The 19,630-nt window shown below is 40.2% G+C and overlaps 1 non-coding gene across 1 annotated transcript; it reads right to left on the reverse strand.

Annotated features, from left to right (window-relative positions):
• Positions 1-17,975: 17,975 nt before the first annotated feature.
• On the reverse strand, positions 17,976-18,135 carry LOC128566164 (U1 spliceosomal RNA). Its single transcript, XR_008374458.1, has one exon. It is a non-coding gene; the product is annotated as a U1 spliceosomal RNA (small nuclear RNA).
• Positions 18,136-19,630: the final 1,495 nt, after the last annotated feature.

A 19,630-nucleotide genomic window follows, 5' to 3' on the forward strand; every position in this document is an offset into this window, starting at 1 on the left:
ACTAATTTATGATTTATAAGCTAATGGATGATAATCACTTAATAAATTAATACACTCAGAGATCTTTTAAAATTTACCCTACCAATAACTAATAGAATTTTCTGGGATTCTGGAAGGCTGGTGAGGTAGAGATGTTTAGTGCTTCTGTTGATCTCATTCTCCTCTCCTTTTGTCCTTTCTGTTAAAAGACAAAATTACAACAAATTTAGTTTTGTAGATAATATTTTCAGATTAATATGAGGGTACAAATGATTAGGTTACATTGTTTACACTTCTAAGATAAAGTTCAAGTTGTAGTTGAGATCTTCATCCAAGGGGTGTGCTGTATACCCTTACCTTGTGCACATGAGGTGAGCGTTTACCAATGCTCCTTCTTCCTCACCTTTCCTCTTTCCCTCTTATCCCCATACTTGTGTTTTTCTCTTGTGTAGGCATGTAGTTGTTTTTCTGTTGGTTTCTTATTAGCATTGAGTACATTGGATATTTGCTTTTCCATTCTTGTAATACTTTACTAAGAAAAATGTATTTCAACTCCATCAAGGTAAATACAAAAGATGTAAAGTCTTCATGTTTTTTATGGCTAAATAGTATTCCATAGTATACATATGCCACAGTTTATTAATCTATTCATGGGTTGGTGGGCATGTGTGTGGATTCCTTGACTTGGCCATTTTGAAATGAGCCACAATAAACATTCTAGTGCAAATGTGCTTGAGGTACAATGATTTTTTTTTTTCCTTTGAGTAAATACCTAGTAATGGGATTGCAGGATCAAATGGAAGGTCTACTTTCAGCTCTTTGAGGATTCTCTATACGTCTTTCTATAGAAGCTGCATTAGGGAGAATAACCCACATCACAAAATCCCAAAGCTACAGATGCTGGTGTGGATGTAAAGAGTAGGGAACACTCTAACACTGCTGGTGGGATTGCAAACTAGTGATAAACTGATGATTTTTATTAACTGTTGGGTGATAATGACTTACTAACTTAAAACTCTCGGAGATCTTTTGGCTTTTATTTGCAGTTCTAGAATCAGGCAGCATTTCAGACTGAAGATGGCTCTGGATTTTCCACCTTACCACATGTGCAGGTTGGATTTACAGCCATGGAAAGGGAAGTGACATACAGAAAGTGAAAGTGAGGTACAGAGACAGCAGGGCAGGTTGCAGCTTCCCTTAGTCTTTTTTGAACCTGGTTTGAACATTTGGCCGCCTGTGATTAGCTAAATCCAAGCTGCTGTGATTGGCTGAGACTCAGCTACACGTTAACAAAGGTAAACTCCTAAGTTAGGGTGTTGATTTGTTCATGTAATAAGTTAGGTTGTAGTTTGTTACAAAAGATTCTTTACGAAAGAATCTAAAGCCCTAATTTAGTTTGATTTAACAGTTCCTATCTACTGTTAAGTGAAACATATTCCACATAACATGGAAGTGGAATATGTTTATTCCATATTCCACTGGAATATTAAGTGGAATATGTTTCACTTAACAGTTGTGTGGCTTCGGACAAGTTGTGATACTTCCCCAGAATGAGTTTCATTGTCCTCCTGTGTAGGACAAGCTGGTTGGTCTCTTTTCAGGTGTAAGATTCTACCTAAGGGCAATCCAAAATTGTGTGTGGTATCTGCTCCTGAAAGATAATGATTGCATGGTAAGACAAAGCAAGCTGTCCCCAAACAAACAGCGATGTTTAATCTAGCTGAACAAGGTCAAGATCCCAGCTGTCAATACCTAAGGGTGTGTTTTAGGAGGTTGAGATTGTGCTAAGAGATCACACAACATCTCATTATCCTCTAGCACTGGTCATTCTGCACCTCTCAGTTATCAACATTTGTCAAATTAAAGATGTTCAATTTTGGAATCAGGAAGCCTTCTCAAAGTTTTCTTTTTTTTTTTCTTTCGGGGGTACCAGTTAATGTGTAATGACAAGAGGGCCAAATTATATAAAAAGTTTATATACACACACATATATGCATATATGTATATATATATATATACATACATATTTATGTGATGTAAAACAGTGGTTTGCAGTCCGTGGATGTGTGTGTGTGTTGAACCATTAGTGGCCACTAATGTACAGAATGCTCTATTACAAAAAACTATTTTAGTGAATTGGCATTCATGTATTGGAAAAATAGCACCTGTTATTCAATGTATCTAGACATATTATGTGTTCAGGCTGCAGGCGATATTGGGCATGTGTGTACATTTGCAGACCCCTTGTAATAACTCAGAGGTTCCCCAGAGGCTGTTCATTCCCACAGGCTGGAAATAGTAAATAGACAGAACCTGAGAGTAAACTGCAACCTATATTTGCTTTCCATTTCCTACCCCTCATCCCCAACCTCTTGTTCCCTGGGATGCAGTTGCTAAAATAGAACTAGGAGTGCATAATATTTGCGGGGGGGAGCAACTGGGGAAGGGAGGAAGGAGGATTGACCATGGAGGAACCGTCTGATCATGATATAGTCTCTGTTTGTCCCTAAAAGATTGCCTGTTGGAGCTGAGTTCTTATCAGACACAAATGGCTAGGTTCTAATTCTTAGGGCCCTGCTCAGTCATTAGCAGGGCCATGCTGAGCAGAGTCTGCTGTGAGCTCAACAATTGCAAACACAGAGGCTGTCTGCTAACTACCATTTTGGGAGCTGGGCGGTGAGTCCTTTCATGAAGTGGAATCTGAAGGGCATGTTTCCAGCTGTCACACCCCACATGGCCCCGCTAATTCTACAAGGCAATTTTGTGCCCTGAGGTTTTTCATGAAAACAACTGTATAAATAATAAGTCTATTAATTACAGTGTGAAGTGCTCTTGGGAAATAGGCCATCTCTAAACCAGCAAAATCAGAAAGAAAATCATAACCACTGAGGAGTGTTAACTGCATTGGCCCATGGGTGAGCAGCTCCTAGGGCATGGGATTGCATTTAGTTTACAGAACCTCCTTCTGCAGAGGGGACTAATTGTAAGTCAGAAATAAGACCAGAGAAATACTGTAAGGAGGTAAAATGGAGAAAAAGAAGCAGTAAGGGAAGGCAGGAAATGGCCTGGGAAAGATGGCTTCTTGTGGGAGGAGGGAGTCTAGTCCACATGTGGCACAGAGTGCCACTCAGTCTAGTCCTGAGTGGCAACAGTTCCTTCCCTTAGCTTGGGCAGTCAGGGGAAAGGGGTATCTAGCATGTATGTGGCATTAAGACCAGGCTAGAATGAATCCAGCTAGTGGGAAACATCTACAAGATCTAATCTGAGAAGGGTGATGGGGCATGTCCTGCTATTCTGGTTTTAAGCACTGAACCAATTAATCTCCAAAGATTCATTTTTCAGAAGCACATACCGTGGTTTCCTCGTGGGTGTTTCCACTGACCAAGGCAGACAAAAGAGAGAGAAAATGGAAGGGGAACCCAGGAGAGTTGGACTATCCCTTCCCCCCAGCCCTCCTGCAAACAAGCAGCCCATCTTTACCTGCTTTATGTGGTCAGACTTTATATAAGTTTACATCAAAGAAAAGGTCCCTTAATGAAAATAAATAAGTCAGATAACTACAGTTTCTTGGGTCTCAACTGAAATCTAAGAGCAGAATCCCTTGGGAATTTGCATCTTTAAAAAACTGTTCAGTGTACTTCTTAATATGAAAGAGGGATAGAGAGAAGCAGACGTGGATGTGATGGGACCCGGGGAGAGAGAGAGAGAATGGAGGGGTAGAGAAGTAATATACGTCACAAATATACAATTACACAATAATATATAGTAACATATGCACAAAAATAGAAAATTTAAAGCAAATATAATAGAAGCTCTGGTATTTTCTCTTGCACACCTTGATCATCTTGATCTCCCTCTATGTTGGCACACCTTATACTGGGGGAGCCACAGAGTCTTGTCTCTGAGAGAAAGAATGTGTGGAAATAAGGGGAAGACTCACTGTTACTCACATATGTAAATCCACCCCACTATTTTCCTACTGGCTTCTGAGGCACTGAGACAGCAGTAGTCCCAATCCTAGCCTATTCCTTCCTGTGCACTAGGGCTAGGGTTTTCAACCTTTTTTATCTCTCGGTACACTTGAACCCATAGTTAAAATTCCGCAGCACATTTAAATTATGTTGATCTAAAAAAAAAAAAAAAAAAGTAAAAGTATTATAATTACTGTGCTTTAAACTTCTTTTGAAATAATTTAATTAATGATCTTTAAACATTTTCTCAGCACACCTAAGATCCTCTCACAGCACACCATTTGAAAATCACTGGGTTAGGGGCTGGGGTAGAATGGATAGTGATTGTAGTTGACTACTACAAGCTGGAAAGAGGGTACATATCTTTTCCTAAATCAGGTGGATTTTTTTCTGCCCCCCTTCCCTTTGAGCACAAGTGAGATCCAATTTAAGTCTAGCTGAGATTTCAAAGATGAGCCCTATTTGATCACCAATGTTTGGAATAAAGACTGGAATTGCAGATACTTTAGTTAATGAAGTGCCCTAGAGCTCAACTCTGAAAGTCAATCACAAAAACAAAGTCAATGACATCTGGGAGAATAACTAGTGAAGGACCAGTCTGAGGGGCACTAGCCCTGAGTGAGGTGAGTAAATATTGATAATCCAGAGAGGAGATTTTAAGGCTAGAGCAAACAAAAGCAAAGATCACCAACAGCCCACAGGACCAGAAGGTATGAGACAGTCACCAGTCTCAGTGACTCAGTTTCTATTTCAGCTACTGATAAATAAAGGACCATTTCCAGGTATGTTATGTTTGGTTCAGCCCTAAACTTGGACGTTAAGTATAGCCCTAAAGTTACCAAAACTACATTGCTCTAAACCACAATTATTTCACATGTGTGGGGTTGAAAAGACATTAAAATTAGAAGCATGAAAAAATGAAATGAATGTCTGTGGGTTTCCCACACAATCTGCAAATCTCCCTTCACTATGTACTACTAACGTGAGTTCTTCTTTTGCTCTGACAGCTCTTTCTGCCTCGGAGTTCCACTTTCAGTACTATTTCCCCAATGTGTTTTCCCACCTTTCATTCATTCACCTTCTTTCTCCCCCACCCTCTTCCTCCAAATCCTCATCTGCCGATTTGTCTTTCTGACCCCGCCCCTAAGATACATGTACAGGCTTTGCCCCAGAGCCTCCCCGGTGAGCAATATCTTTTTCTTGGGGATGGTAAGCACTGACTCATTGCCTCCTTCCCACCACAGTTTCCAAAACACAGTCTTATTTCACCCTTGTCTCTATGCAGATCTCAGTAGGTCTGGGCCACCATGCATGTAAACAGACTCTTCATGGGGGATTCCCTCCTTATCTTCTGAACAGTCTTTCACTCTCTATTCTTCTTCTGATGCCTACCCCCCAAAAGTTCTGAAGATAGCAGAGCTTAAGAAACTATAACCTTAAGAATTGTTCTTTTCTCCATCTCAAACTTTTGATCAACAAAGGAAAACATACTTTTGCTATTAAAATAAGACTCCAAGACTCCTAGAGAAATGGAGAAATGGCACTGTAAAAAACAAACAAAAGCCACGGGCAATAATGTAGTCAACTCCATCTTATTTTTGACATCTAGGCAGGAAATAGACATCATAAGGATGATCCAAGATGTTCTCTGAATCAGGTAGCTAAGGAAGTTGTGTCCCTGTCTCCCAGCCTTAGTGAGAAGCAGTAGGAAATGTAAACGTGGGTATTTGAAAAGGAGTTGGGTAATTCATACCCTTGAATAGGCAGGACATGAAGGTTCTCTAACTCCTATGTTAAATGTAAGCATATTTATCCCTCTATCAGATCCATGCCAGGCAGCACGTTTAAGACACTAGTTTGAGGGTGGTGGCATGTTAGGAAATGAGGAAGATGCTATTCAGCAAAATCAGATTGTCATATTAACTATCTCCAAATTCCTAACTTTGGGTGCTCTCATTGGGTCTTCCCACCTCTAGATACTCTCTTTCTCTAGACTGATTCTTAGATCCTTCCTCATTTGTAAAATTACAATCTGAATTAGATTGGGATACTCCCCTATACTTCTTAGGTCCAGACCAACACTGTCACTGTCCCCTACTGATTTCCAGCATCATCCCTAGCAAGTTGTCAGGTTTCACCTTTACCAAGATGTTCATGATCTTTCTATTCAGGAAACAGAAGGAGGCATGTGTAACACTCCACAAGGTGATGAGTGGCTCTGTACCAGCCTTCTTGAAAGAATTTATTGAGGAAATAGCCGGGCGTTGTGGCGGGCGCCTGTAGTCCCAGCTACTCGGGAGGCTGAGGCGAGAGAATCGCTTAAGCCCAGGAGTTGGAGGTTGCCGTGAGCTGTGTGAGGCCACGGCACTCTACCGAGGGCCATAAAGTAAGACTCTGTCTCTACAAAAAAAAAAAAAAAAGAATTTATTGAGGTTTGGTCCAACATACCTTCATTTTTCAGGAAAGGAAAAGCTTTGTTTTTGTGGAATTTTCCATATCATAGTTGCGATTTCAGAGAGATGCCATCTCTAGGATTTAATAAGATATTTTCATCCATGTCCATTGTAAGACCACTGATATAAAACAAAACAAAACAAAACAAAAAGGGAAAGAATGTGGAATAGTCCTTTGTGGATGAAATGGAGATGTCTCACCTGAAATGATTCTGGGGGGATTATGGCTGGGATGGGGGCCCTGGAAGGATTTGTGTTCCATGTGGCTTCCAGAGGGTGCACTGTGCTCACCTAAAGTCCATTCTCAACATGTTCAATCATTTTTGGAAATTAGCTTCCTACTCTGAGTAGTTTCCCAGCACAACAGAAGCTTGTTTCAGAGTTGGTCCAGACACACTACATAAATTCTCTGCTAGACAGAATCCTCATGTAGGATTCCCTCCTTATCTTCTGAACACTCTTTCCGTGATTTAAGGAACCAGAGGCAGATCAATTCTGCGCATGTCTTCTTCCAGAACACTCAAAGGAAGATGCATTTAAGCAATCAGGACATCCTGGACCCAATTTTCCTCTCATCTCAAGACATTCATCAGATAAAGAAAGAGTATTTTCACTGTTAAATAAAATTGTAGAGTCCTTAGTTAAACAGCACCATAAATACATGGAGTAGCATGTACCATTGTCTTCAACTCATAATCTCTATCTGGACAGGAAACTCAAAGATGACTCAAACTTTCACTGGAGAAAGAGTTAATTTATTTATTTTATTATTATTTGTGTAGTCCTGCAGATCTGAGGATGAATAGTCACCGATGCTCACAATTCTTCTTATCTCCTTGGAGAACGTCGATCTTACAATCATCTCTCTAATCTTTATTTTCAAAAACCAGTTACTTAAGGACACCACTGAGAATTTCTAGTGTCCTCATTCAGAAGAGTTCTGGGAGGATTAATTCACCTTACTCATGTGATATGATCTAGATTCTCTTAGCATAACTAATTCTAGGTTAACTGAAGCAGGAAATAAATTTATTGGAGAAATTTAAGGAAATTCCCAAAATAGACAAGAAGACAGGAGTGTGAGGATTGAAAAATGCAAGAGCAGAGCAGATCCCAGGATGTGGGGAACAGTAAGCGGAATCCAGATCACGTTAGGAAAAATTTGTTGAAGGTGTGCTGTGCATACTGCCAATGCTGTAACTATCACCTCTTGCTGCTATCTCCACCATTACTGCTGTACCATTATTGCCACCATGATCTCACCATGGTTGAATAAGTGTAGTTTACAAGCCAAAACTCAGGAGAGGGAAGTTCTCTCTTTCAACTTCTATAGGAGGAAATGGGACACTGGGTTCTACCAACACAAAACACAATAGGGTGAGGAAATAGGATGGCAGACAACCAAAAATATAAAAAGGAGAGGGATCATCCCTTCGAATCTATAGTTCATTCCTTATACAACCGCAAATCCAACTCCTCTCCTTCTGTGAAGATCCAATGTTAGCATAAGAAAAACTCTTAGCCCACAGGACCCAGTTTTGAGCTATAGGCTGAATATTGTTCCTGCTGCTCATGTGATTTGTTCCTCGTTGGCCGATCATGTCACGACTCACATCTAAATAGATGTTTGTGCTCACATCTATTTATTCCCTGATAAATAGGGCTATTTGTCTATTCCTTGCAAGAAGAATTTGAGGTGGCTCACTAAAACGGATACAGTATGGAACGCTTGAATGAAAAATGAAAACAGAACAGTTCACAGCAGTGTGAGATGCCCTTGCACTCTTTGTGGTAGCCGTTCCTCTTGGGAAGGAAGCAAGGAAGATAGGGTTGGAGGGGTTCTTGGATTCTCTTCGTGCATTGGGGAGTGCTCTTTGCTGATAAGTGACCTTCAAGCAATGGGCCATGGGGCTGGTTGGGTTTTGAGCACGGCTAATGTGTATTCTGGACAAGCAAGAATTAGGAGTTAAGGCGGGAGTTAGCCAGGTGACTAAAAGGGGACAAAAGATGGACAGGCTGGAGGAGAAACATAGCAGGATGGCTGGTGGTTGATAAATCACAGCTGAAATCAAAGAAAACAAAAGGGTAGGGATGCAAGGGTGGGCTAAGGCCAGAGGACAAGGCTGGGATTTCACCTAGAGATGTATGACTCCTTCTGCCAAGTGCTGCCTCTCACAAAGGAAGTAGGCAGTGGTCATTCTAAGGTTTAATACATCCAGAGCACCCACAATAGCAGTTGTGAATCCTCCTTACCTATTACTCTTTAATTGGAGGGAAAAAAAAAATCACAGGTCATGTTTTGAAATAGACCTTCCAGATAAGAAGTTCCGATAGAAGGAAGCCTGAGTGTTGTTTGAACCCACCTCTTCTATTAAGCAGCTGTGTGACACTGGGCAGGTCACATTCCTCAGGGCCTCAGTTTCCTTCCATACAAGAAGGATATTGTGCTAAGTATTGCCCAGATCTCTCCAGGCTTTAGAGATGACTAGACCACTTCTACTGCAGCAGGAGATGCTGCAAACTCACTCTAGGAAGAAAGTCAGGGAACACGGTCCTTGCTGTGTGTCTTCTTGCCTCTGAAGCTGACTCTGGGGGAAGAGAACTTCCTCAAAAACCACAGTTGCTGAAACGGCTCCAAGGGGGTTATAAATTCCTGTTTCCTAACATCCTGAATGTGAAGACTAGCAGAACTGATATGGGGGTACTTCCCCCAAATTGCAACCACAAACTGAAAGAGGGAAACCATGCTACCCAAGGACTTGTCCAGTGGTGGCTAACTGTGGCCAGAAATAACAAACCCAGCTAGTTCATAGCTCAAGAATGCACAGTGCAACCCAGTGAGGATTTCCTTTTTTCCAAGACAAACCATGTTGGCTCTGATTAAACCCCTGGTTATGACCAAACCCCCCTCCTTTACTCATATTCTCCTTCCCAAGATGACATTTCATCATCAGATGTTTTCAAGGCAATCTTTGAAATTATTCACGTACTATAAGTGGGAAGCAATTATCAGCCTCTTTGTTTATTGAGTGATTTATTGTCTTTATGCACCAGGCATTGTGCCAAGGGTCAGGAAGCCCACAGTAGACAATACTGAAATGGCTGTACCCTATGGAATGTATAGCCTGATGTGGGAGAGGGAAGATGTGCCTATCAAAGCAAACGCATACATACATATGATGAGTGGAACAAAAAAGGAAACGGGGCAGTGCAAGGGTGGAGAATAATGGGGGACGGCAAAGGGGAGCATATTTGTATAGGGTGATAAGAGAAGGTCTCTCCATGAAGGTGACATTACAGCTGAGCCCTGCAGGATGGTAAGGAGCCAGTTTGGGGAGACGTGGGCTGGGGTAGGAGCAGCGCGGTCCACACACACTGACGAGAAGAGGAAGTCACAGATTCTCTAGCAGAGGGAAGAACAAGTTGGTAGAAAGCATAACTGAGTCTGAGGGCTGAAAGTAGTCCTATGTGGGTGAAGGAAAAGGGAAGAGTGGATGGTTGAAGTGGTGGAATAATATGGAATAAGACTGGTGAGCTGGGCAGAGGCCAGATCACACAAAGCCTTTGTAAAAATCTGATTATTTTCCCCTAAATTTCTTTTTCTAAATATAATAGGAAAAGATTAAGGCATTTTAGACTGAGGAATAACATAATCTTATTTCCTTTTTCTGCTTGTTTTGTGGACAATACAATAACAATAGGAATAAAAGTAGAACCAAGAAGGGCAGGAGACTACTGCTGTAGTTCAGGCAAGAGATAATGAGAGCTTGGACTAAGTTAATTATTTTCAGTTCCCCAGGTGACATTTGGCAATGTCTGGAGACATTTTTGATGACCACAGTTGCTATTGGCACATCCTGGGTAAAGGCCAGTGATGTTCCTAAACACCCTAAAATGCACACAACAGCCCCCACCACAAAGAAGCATCCAGCCCACAATGTCAACAGTGCCAAGGTTAAGAAAAGTAGAAATGGAAAGAAGTAATTGAACTCAAGACACACTGTGAGGCTGAAATGACCAGAAACTCCAAATGAATTGGATGTGGAGAGCGAGGGAAAGATGGCTTTGAGATTTCTGTCTTGAGTAACACATCATAAGAACATGTTGGAAGAATATGTATAAAAGTTTCTGTCTAGTGGATAGAACCAATTATTTAGTTTCAAATTCCACATCCACCATTTACCAGGTTTCCAGACACACAACTACTCTATATTCAGTTTTTCATCTATCAGATGGGGATGACAATGTACCTTCTTCAAAGGTATGTGGTGAGGATCAATTACTTAACTATGTAAAGTGCTTTAAATAGGTCACTCACGTGGCATGTCAATACTTCTGTTGTATTTACAATTATTGTTTTGCATTATTATTAGAGCAGTCAAATTAGACACATGAATTTGTGTGTAATATAAATGACATCTGGAGACATTTTTGTTAGAGCAGTCAAATTAGACACATGAATTTGTGTGTAATATAAATGGCACATAGATGGTATTTATAGCTTTGAGATCAGTGTGTAGATACAGTGAGAGAGGATGTCCAGAACTGAACCAGTGGTGCTCTATTATCAGGATATTGGGGAAAGAAGAACAGCCAAGGAGACTGAGCAGGTTCAGACAGTGTAAGAGGAAAGTCAACAAAGGGAAGCATTTAAAGGAGGGAATACTTAACTGAGTTCAGTAAGATGAGGATAGAAAAGTATCTCTTGAATTTTGTGGTCATTGGTAACTTTGACAAAAGCAATTTCAGATAAGAAGTGGGGATGGAAACCAGTTTGGAATAAGTTGAGAATGGGAGCGGACATGGAGACAAAGTGTGTGGGAGCTTGTTATGGATTTTGGCTAAAAAGTGCAGAACTGTTGGAGGGTTGTTAAATTAAGGATGGGTGCAATTTTGTTTTTGTTTTGCCTTTTAAGATAAATACTTAAAAGTATGGGAATATTTTGGTAGAAAGGGAAGAATTACATATATTAGAGGGAAAGGAGATGGGTTAGATATCAAAGTCCTTCCTTGAGACGATAAGAAGAGATGGGAGAGATTGGTCCTTGCTGGGATGGGAGACACTTTGTGCTTTGCAACAATTCCAATGACATTTGGACAGGCGTGGATTTTTTGTGTTAGAGAAGTAAAGGTAGCACACGTCCAGCCACTTTAACTTTCTCCGTGAGATATTCAGGAAGTGCCCACAGAGATAAGAAGAGGAGGACAGGGTGTGTTTTGAGTACAAATAATCACCTTGGAAACTGGTGACTAGAAGGCAAAAATTTCCAGAGGAAAATGGTAGGATTGCTAGACATCTTTGGAAACTTTTGATCATGAATTTTAAGTGAAATCAGCAAACTTCCTTCTTTGATTTTCTCCTGCAAAATCCAAGTGTCCAGAGAATAGAGAAGGAAGAATTCTCTTCTCTCTGAACAAGTTGTATTTATTGAGAAATGAGATTTTGCCATATCAGTAGGACACAGGATGAGGCAGGGGAGCTGGGGATATTTGTTAGCCCACGAAATCTGAGATGGAACAAGATGGGATTTGAGTAAAGAAAAGAGCTGATGTGTAGGGAGAGAGTAGGGGAGGGAGGGGCCAAAGGCTTTGTCTGAATCTAAAGTAGAATGACAGAGAACATGAGCTGGAAGGGAGGACATGATGATCAGAGAGGGATATTCAGATTTCAAAGGTGGCTTACTTTCTGGTGATGGCAATGTCCAGAATATGAACAGGTGGGTGGATGGCTGAGGTGGTGTGGAGGAGTCAATAATGCACATGAAGAAATAGAGGAACCAAGAAACTAAAGGGCTAAATGACTGTCCTCCTGAAAGTTGAGTCACTGAAAATGACAATGGGATTTGGCCTATACTGGAAAACAGATTTGAGTCCTCAAAGAATGAGGTGTGTGCCCAGCAGGTTGGGGACCAAGAGCAGAAAGGAGAGAGAAGATTAGCAAGAAAGCACATATCTTAATGGGGCTGGAGGGATGAGGAACAAGATGGGGCACTTCCTCCACCTCCTGAGCCTGAAGTAAATGGGCTACAAGTAAATAAAGAGCCTCTTACTGAGAAACTTGGAGGGAAAGTGTCAGAATCAGGGGCTGCCAGGTCCAGGTAGAGCAATGGGTTGGAGTTCAGAGGAGAGGTCATGTTATCTGCACAAGACAAGGTCAGTTAAATAACACAAGGTCCGAGCCTATTTGATCAGTACCTCTTTTACTTCCACCCCTCCTCCATTCCTCACTTTCAGGGCAGAGGGAAGATTTTCAAGAGTTTGCAGGCTAAAAATAACCAGAAAGCAAACTAAGTAAGTGGTATGAGTGGTTTAATTGACAAAAGCAATTTCAGGTAAGAGATGGGGATGGAATAGTATTGCCCTATTGTTCAGTATAATAGACATACTTAGCACCCTTGCAGAGGCTGTTTTTACCTAAAAGACATTGTTTTGAGAGCATCCCTTCCAGCATTCAGGTTTAAACATACTTTTAAATTCTCTAGGATCAAAACACCTTATAGGCACTTTCAAAAAAAGAGTAGTTGTCCAGTTAATCTCAAGTTTGCTACAGTCTTTTAAACATGATCCTCATCCTGGCACATTGTGGATGGATATCCCAAAGTTGTTCAAGGCAAGTGTCTAAGATCAAGGATAGCACCATCATCCTTGTGCCCCAGGCTTTGTTCTAGGCAATATTTCTGCATTATTGTGTTTAATGGTCACAAAACCTTTATGGGTTTTTGTCCCATTTTACAAATTGGGAAATTGAGACACAGGAGGTTTAAGTGACATGTCCAAGGTCACTGGCCATAAGAGGCCAAGATGAGACTCCTTGCAGAACCTGTACTTTTAAGCATTTGGCCATAGTTCAATAGCAAAGATACAGCAGTGTGTACGTGCTTCCTCTCTTTTCCTTTTCCAGAGCAGACATTGTGGGTCAATTACAAAACAATCCAACCAAGCCTCATCACTGATGTGTTGCTGTGGGGGTTCCTCCTGGTTGACGAGTGTAGGCACTAGAAAGGAAGTTTCTCTGCTTTCCCGAGACCCTCCTGCTTTGCTTGCTCCTATTCTTCAAACTTTGTCTCTGCTCTACTCTAAAGGCTAGTTCTGCTCTGCCTCTGGGCCTCAATACTTCACACACAGTCGTGGTCTTTTCCAAATTTGACTCAGCCTGACATCTAGCTCCAGGCCCCTGTTGCCCTTTTTTTGGTCTCCCCATCATCTCATGCTTGCCCTGAGCCAGCTCTGTGATTCAGTGAGTGTCAGTGAGTATGAGACACAGAGGTAAGAAAGGACACGAAAGGCAGTCTCAGGAGCAAATCTAGCCTCAGAAACCTGAGCGTTGTGCCATCTATAAAAATTTTTGCATGAAAAATCTAAGGACATAACTTTTGATAGATCAAATTCTAAAAATCTTACAGGTGAAAATATACCCCTGAATGATGCTATCAATGCCTTTTTAAAATGGCCCCCAAAGTGCCTCGGTTGTAACCAGCTGAATTATAGCTAGAAAATATTTTAAGTTTGAAGGACAACTTAGATATTTATTGTAATATGAAGATGCTGGGGTAGGGGTGTCAAAAAGTGGTGTGCTGTCTACATAATGTGCCTGTTAAATTTAGGACAGTCTGTGTTTCTAAGGCTCTTGTCCTCATCCACGTTTACATCCAGGAGGTGACCTATGAATACTTGTAAGAGCCCTATCAGTTTCTGAGGTCATCTGCTGCCCACTCTTTTTTTCCTTCTTTGCTCCACCCCCTGTTTTGCTCACTGCCATTGTCTGCGTGGTGCCCTGGGGAGCTGCTTCTAAAGTCTACCACCCATCACCACCACCACAGCTATGGGTACTACTGATGCCAAAGCTCTTCCAGGAATCATGCATTCTATTGGAACCTGAAACAGGACTGCCAAACTATGCCTCTGTGGCTGGAACCCAAGGCCACCTGCTAAGAGCTTGCTAAGTTGCTGTGAAAACTTTCAGAGATACCACTCAGATTCTTGGCAGCATTTTCGTCTCTTCTCTATTTCCACAAAAAAACACTATGGGTTGGCTGGCCACCTAAGGCCTATAAAACTTAGGATTGGCTAATCTGTCCCTGGACACCCTTGAGACAAACCCATTATCTGAGCAGCCAGGACAAACTATAATTAGAAGCCCAGTGAGTCACAGCTCCTGGAGTTAGCTCAGAAGCCCTCACTCCTAAAATGACACACCAACCTGGCATCGGCTTAAAGCTCATTCTGTACATCAGAATACAGCCTTGTGCAAGGAAGGACTAAGGGACTTGGTTGGACAGACTCATTGAACACCCCGAAGGAAGAACAGCTGGCACAGGAAGTCCAGACAGAGTGACAAAAATTTTCACTAGAAAAAAAATCCCCTTCACCACAAACAATTTCTCTTTAATTTTTCTTCAAGCAGTGCAGTTGCTAATTTAAGCCCTCCACATACTTCCCCAGCAGTGACCTAAATGTACTATTTTACTGCACATCCTCCCAGATCCGGTGGATTCAGAAAGACCAAGGGTTTTAAAATCCCAGGTTCATGACATACTATCTACGTGACCATGAACAGATCAGTCAAACTTTCTAAACCTTAGTGCAAACGGGTTTTTTAAAAATGAAGATGAAGAAAGTTATAATATAAGCAAGGGACTTGGCACATGATTGGTGATGAATAAATGTCTCCTTCCTTCCGGGTAGGATTCATCAGATGATGATGATTCTAGGTTTTTTGTCAGACACAGAACACACTCTTCAAAGTGCTTATGCTGTTTTAGCTCAGCAGACACCTTGTCTCAAGAAAGCCATTAGAAACCCCCAAAGGACTGTGTTTTTCTCCTGGTAAGTAGCTCATTCCCCACAACTTCCCACCGCTTTGCATTAAGTGAGCTCAACAAATGAGTCACGCGCTTCTTACAGAATCAAACTTGGGAGACACACCCAGAACAGATGTATCTCGACTTTTCCCAAGAAGCTATTTGTATCACTAAAAGAGGGCTTGGGGAACCCACCGATAGAAAACCCCAAGCTCCCAACCTACCTTAAAAGTTACCTCTGAATTCATATGCAAACTCCAAAGCTCAGTTCATTTCTTTCAATGAATTTTTATCTACAGCATTAGACAGCTGAGAGTCGCTGCTGGCTATTTAGAAGGTGATTATTTACTTTTGAAAACAAGTGATATAATGGCATTTAAATTGTGACTATGATTTTCAAGAATTCTTGAAAATTGTATTAAAATCAGAACCTTTATTTAGATCAGCCCTTTCTCACCTGCGGGCAGCAGACTGAAGTAAAAAGTGCATGGGGTGACAGTCAGAAGAGCAGGATTTAAGTGCTGCTTTTGCTACTTACTGAATGATTTGGGGAAAGGTTTCTGAGCTTCAGAGGTTTATCTATAAAGTGAGGGGAGCCTACAAAACGTGTAGGGTCCCCAAACAAGGAAGCATTTGAAAGTACGTGGAAAACTTAATCCAATAAAATGTTATTTTTTAAAGTAATCTTTAATCCTTTACATTTGCCCAATACTCCTGTTACTAAGTGCTTGTGTTAATTTTGTTGGTTTATCTTTGCATCCCTCTAAAGTTAATGTATAGCTGAAGACTCTCAAAATGAATGGAAAATTCTACATTCATGAGTGATCACAAGAATAAAGTAAGTAGCTAGTAGCCATATATGTGAATGGAGCCATCCCAGATGAGGCAGCACCCAGCTGACCAAGCAGCTGAACACAAATACGTAATCGAACCCAGCCAATGTATTGGCTCAAACCCAGAGAAGCAAAACCATCCACTCTCCCCAGACTTGTGAGTAATGATGAAGGATCAGTATTTTAAGTGACTAACTTCTGGGTGTTTCTTTACACACTAATAGATAAGTGATATACAAGTTTTCTATATTCCTACATGTTTAAAAAGGAACCCCTTATAACATGTCAGACCAAGGTAACAGAGATGGGGTTTCTCTCTCTATAAAATCAAAGAAATGCTGCCTGAAATATAGGGTAAGTTCAAAGGAAAATCAAAGAAATCCCAAGGGCTAGATAAGGAGAACTCAAATACATAACAATAAGCAAAAGCAGGTAGCACATGGGCACATAACTTCACATACATTTCTGGGCATTGATGACGGGGGATCAAAATTCTCATGCTCACATAAGGACAGAAGATTTGCTTAACCCACAGATGAAAAACCTTGCTGTAGTAAACTTGGAACCTCAAAGAGCTGTCCTTTCCAATGAGAAAGAAGACTAGAAAACATTAGTCTGCAGACTCAGTGAAAAACATAGGAAGCCTGCCACTTAACAGGTGATGGGTAAAGAAAGGTGGTCCTTGAGATATCAGTACTCCAAGTTTGTTAAAGACACAGATGTGGTGACTGAATTTATATTACCTACATTGTGTGAAAATACCCTCTAAGGAATTAACATTAAAAATTGTTTAGAACTAAAAAAAATTGTTTAGGACTATGGGAAGTCCTAGAAACAAAAACTAATATAAAACATTTACTTATCAACACTTCTAAAATCCATATACATGGGTCTTCTGCTAGATAGAAATTAAGAAAATGACAAACATAAGAGAGAGCTATCAGGCACAACAAACAACAGTTTTAGGACCCTAGGAGCTGGACTTAGTAGGACAATCTAATAGAGGCATCATATGAATGATGAATTTCAAGAAAGAAGGAGATGGATAATATCGATAGTGAAAGAAAGGGGTAGTTTAGGGAATGTGAAAAAAATAGATTAGAAAAACTAAAAAAAATACAGTCAGTAATATAATATTAAGAACTAACAAGATATCAGACACAGCTGTTGAGATAAAACTAAGCATATTACCTAGAATAAATCACAGAGAATAGATGGCAAATATAAATGAACAGTTGGAAAATAGGAAGGCAAGATTGAGAAAACCTAACAGTAAAAAGGGATGTTATGCTGCATAATTTTAAGAGCTACCATCCACAAGGAATCCAACATCCAATTTATAATATCCTTCATTAGATAAAAATTTCAGAGATGTGAACAGAAAAGATAGAAGCAAAATGACAGTAAAAATAAATAAATAAAATAATAACTAAGAAATTTACAAACTGCAGAAAAGACACAAGTTCTCAGACTGAAAAATTTACAGAGTACTAGTCAGAATAAATAAAAATAAATGCATACCCAGCCAATATTCATTTATTTATTTATTTATTTCTCTTTCTCTCTCTCTCTCTCTCTCTCTCTCCTTTCTTTCTTAAGACATAATCTCACTGTGTTGCCTTAGATAGAGGGTCTTGGCATCATAGCTTACAGCAACCTCAAATTCTTGGGCTCAAATGATCCTTCTTCTTCAGCCTCCTGAGTAGCTCAGATTACAGGTGCCCACCACAATGCCCAGCTAGTTTTTCTATTTTTAGTAGAGAGGGGTCTCACTCTGGCTCGACTGGTTTCCAACTCCTGAGCTCAGACAATCCACCCTCCTTGGCCTCCCAGAATACTAGGATTACAGGCATGAGCCACCATACTCAGCCCACACCTAACCAATTTCTGCAAAAAATTTAAAATATCAGAGATAATTTTTTTTTTTTTTTAGATCGGGGAAAGCACAAATGCAGTCTTTTACTACCACAAATTATGCAATCAAGTTTCCCACATTTGGGGAAATTGCAGGGGTCAGCACATCTGGAATGCAATGGATAAGCCTCGCCTTGGGAAAAACACTTTCATGATCATGGTATCTTCCCTGCCAGCTAAGTATCAGAGACAATTTTTTAAATATAAAACAACCATAACTAAGAGAAAGATTTCCACGAAGCTAATGAGAAATCATAATTAAAGTAATAAAATACTATCTTCAAAGTGCTGAGGCAATGGTTCTGTCATTTGAAAAATCTAAACCCAGATTTTCATCCCATAATATAGTATGGTTCATCTACAATCAAAGGTCACAATGGAAAGAATATTATCATACACTATTAAGTGAAAAAAACAAGGAAACTTTGTGTAAGGAAAGCAGGAAAGTAAGAATATGTGTGTGTGTTCTATTTGCTAGTTCTGGTATGTAAAACTGTGAAAGATTATTCAAGGAAAGAATGCAGGTGGTTATCTGTGGAAGAAGGGGAAAACTTAGTGAATGATAAGAGTTGTAAGGGCAACTTCACACTGATTGTACCATTTATTAGGCCTTTAAAAATTTCTCTTTAATGGACGACTTCCTCAAAACACACAACCTGGCTGTGTATGGTGGCTCACACCTGTAAGCCTTGCACTCTCAAGGTGGGAGGATCATTGGAGTGCAGGAGTTCTTCAGGACTAGCTCGAGCCAAAAATGAGTGAGATCCCATCTCTACTCTAACCTGGGCAGCAGAGTGAAAATCTGTCTCAAAACAAAACAAACAACACTGGATTATGAAGAAATGAGAAATTTGAACAGATCTATAAATAGTAAGGAGATTGAATCAGTAACCAAAAATCTCCTAAGAAAAACCAAGGACCAGATGACTTCACTGGAGAATTCTACCAAACATTTAAGGAAAAATTCATACCAGTCTTCTTCCTACTATTCCAAAATTGAAGAAGAAGAAACACTTCCAAATTCATTCTGTGAGGTCAGCATATATACCAAAGCCAGACAAAACAATTCAAGTAAAGAAAACTGTAGACCAATATCCCTGATGAATATTCATGGAAAAATCCTCAACAAAATACTAGCAAAGAGAATTCAATAGCATATTAAAAGGATTAAGTGTCACAAACAAGTAGGATTTATTCCTAGAAGGCAAGGATGACTTAACATATTGAAATCAATCACTGTAATATACCATATTAACAGAGTGAAGGAAAAAAGTCCACATTATCAAATCAATTGCAGAAAAAGCCTTTAACAAAATTCAAAATGATTTTTAAAATCAACAAACTTGTAATAGAAGGAAACCACCTTGAACTAATAAAGGCCACATACAAAAAGCCTCCAGATAACATCATACTCAAAGGTGAGAGACTGAAAACATTTCCCATAAGGTCAGGAGCAAGGCAAGAATGTCCACTCTCACCACTACTATTTAACATAGTCCTGGAAGTCTTTGCCAGAGCACTTAGAGAAACAAACAAATAAAAAGAAACAAAAGACATCCAACCTGGAAAGGAAGAAGTAAATTTATCTGTTTGCAGACAACATGATGTTATATCTGGAAAACCCTAAAGAGTCCATGAACACACACCAAGCACCAAAGAACTGTTAAAACTAATAAACA

The sequence above is a fragment of the Nycticebus coucang genome, chromosome 14 (assembly GCF_027406575.1).
Source record: "Nycticebus coucang isolate mNycCou1 chromosome 14, mNycCou1.pri, whole genome shotgun sequence".
Taxonomy (NCBI): Eukaryota; Metazoa; Chordata; class Mammalia; order Primates; family Lorisidae; genus Nycticebus; species Nycticebus coucang.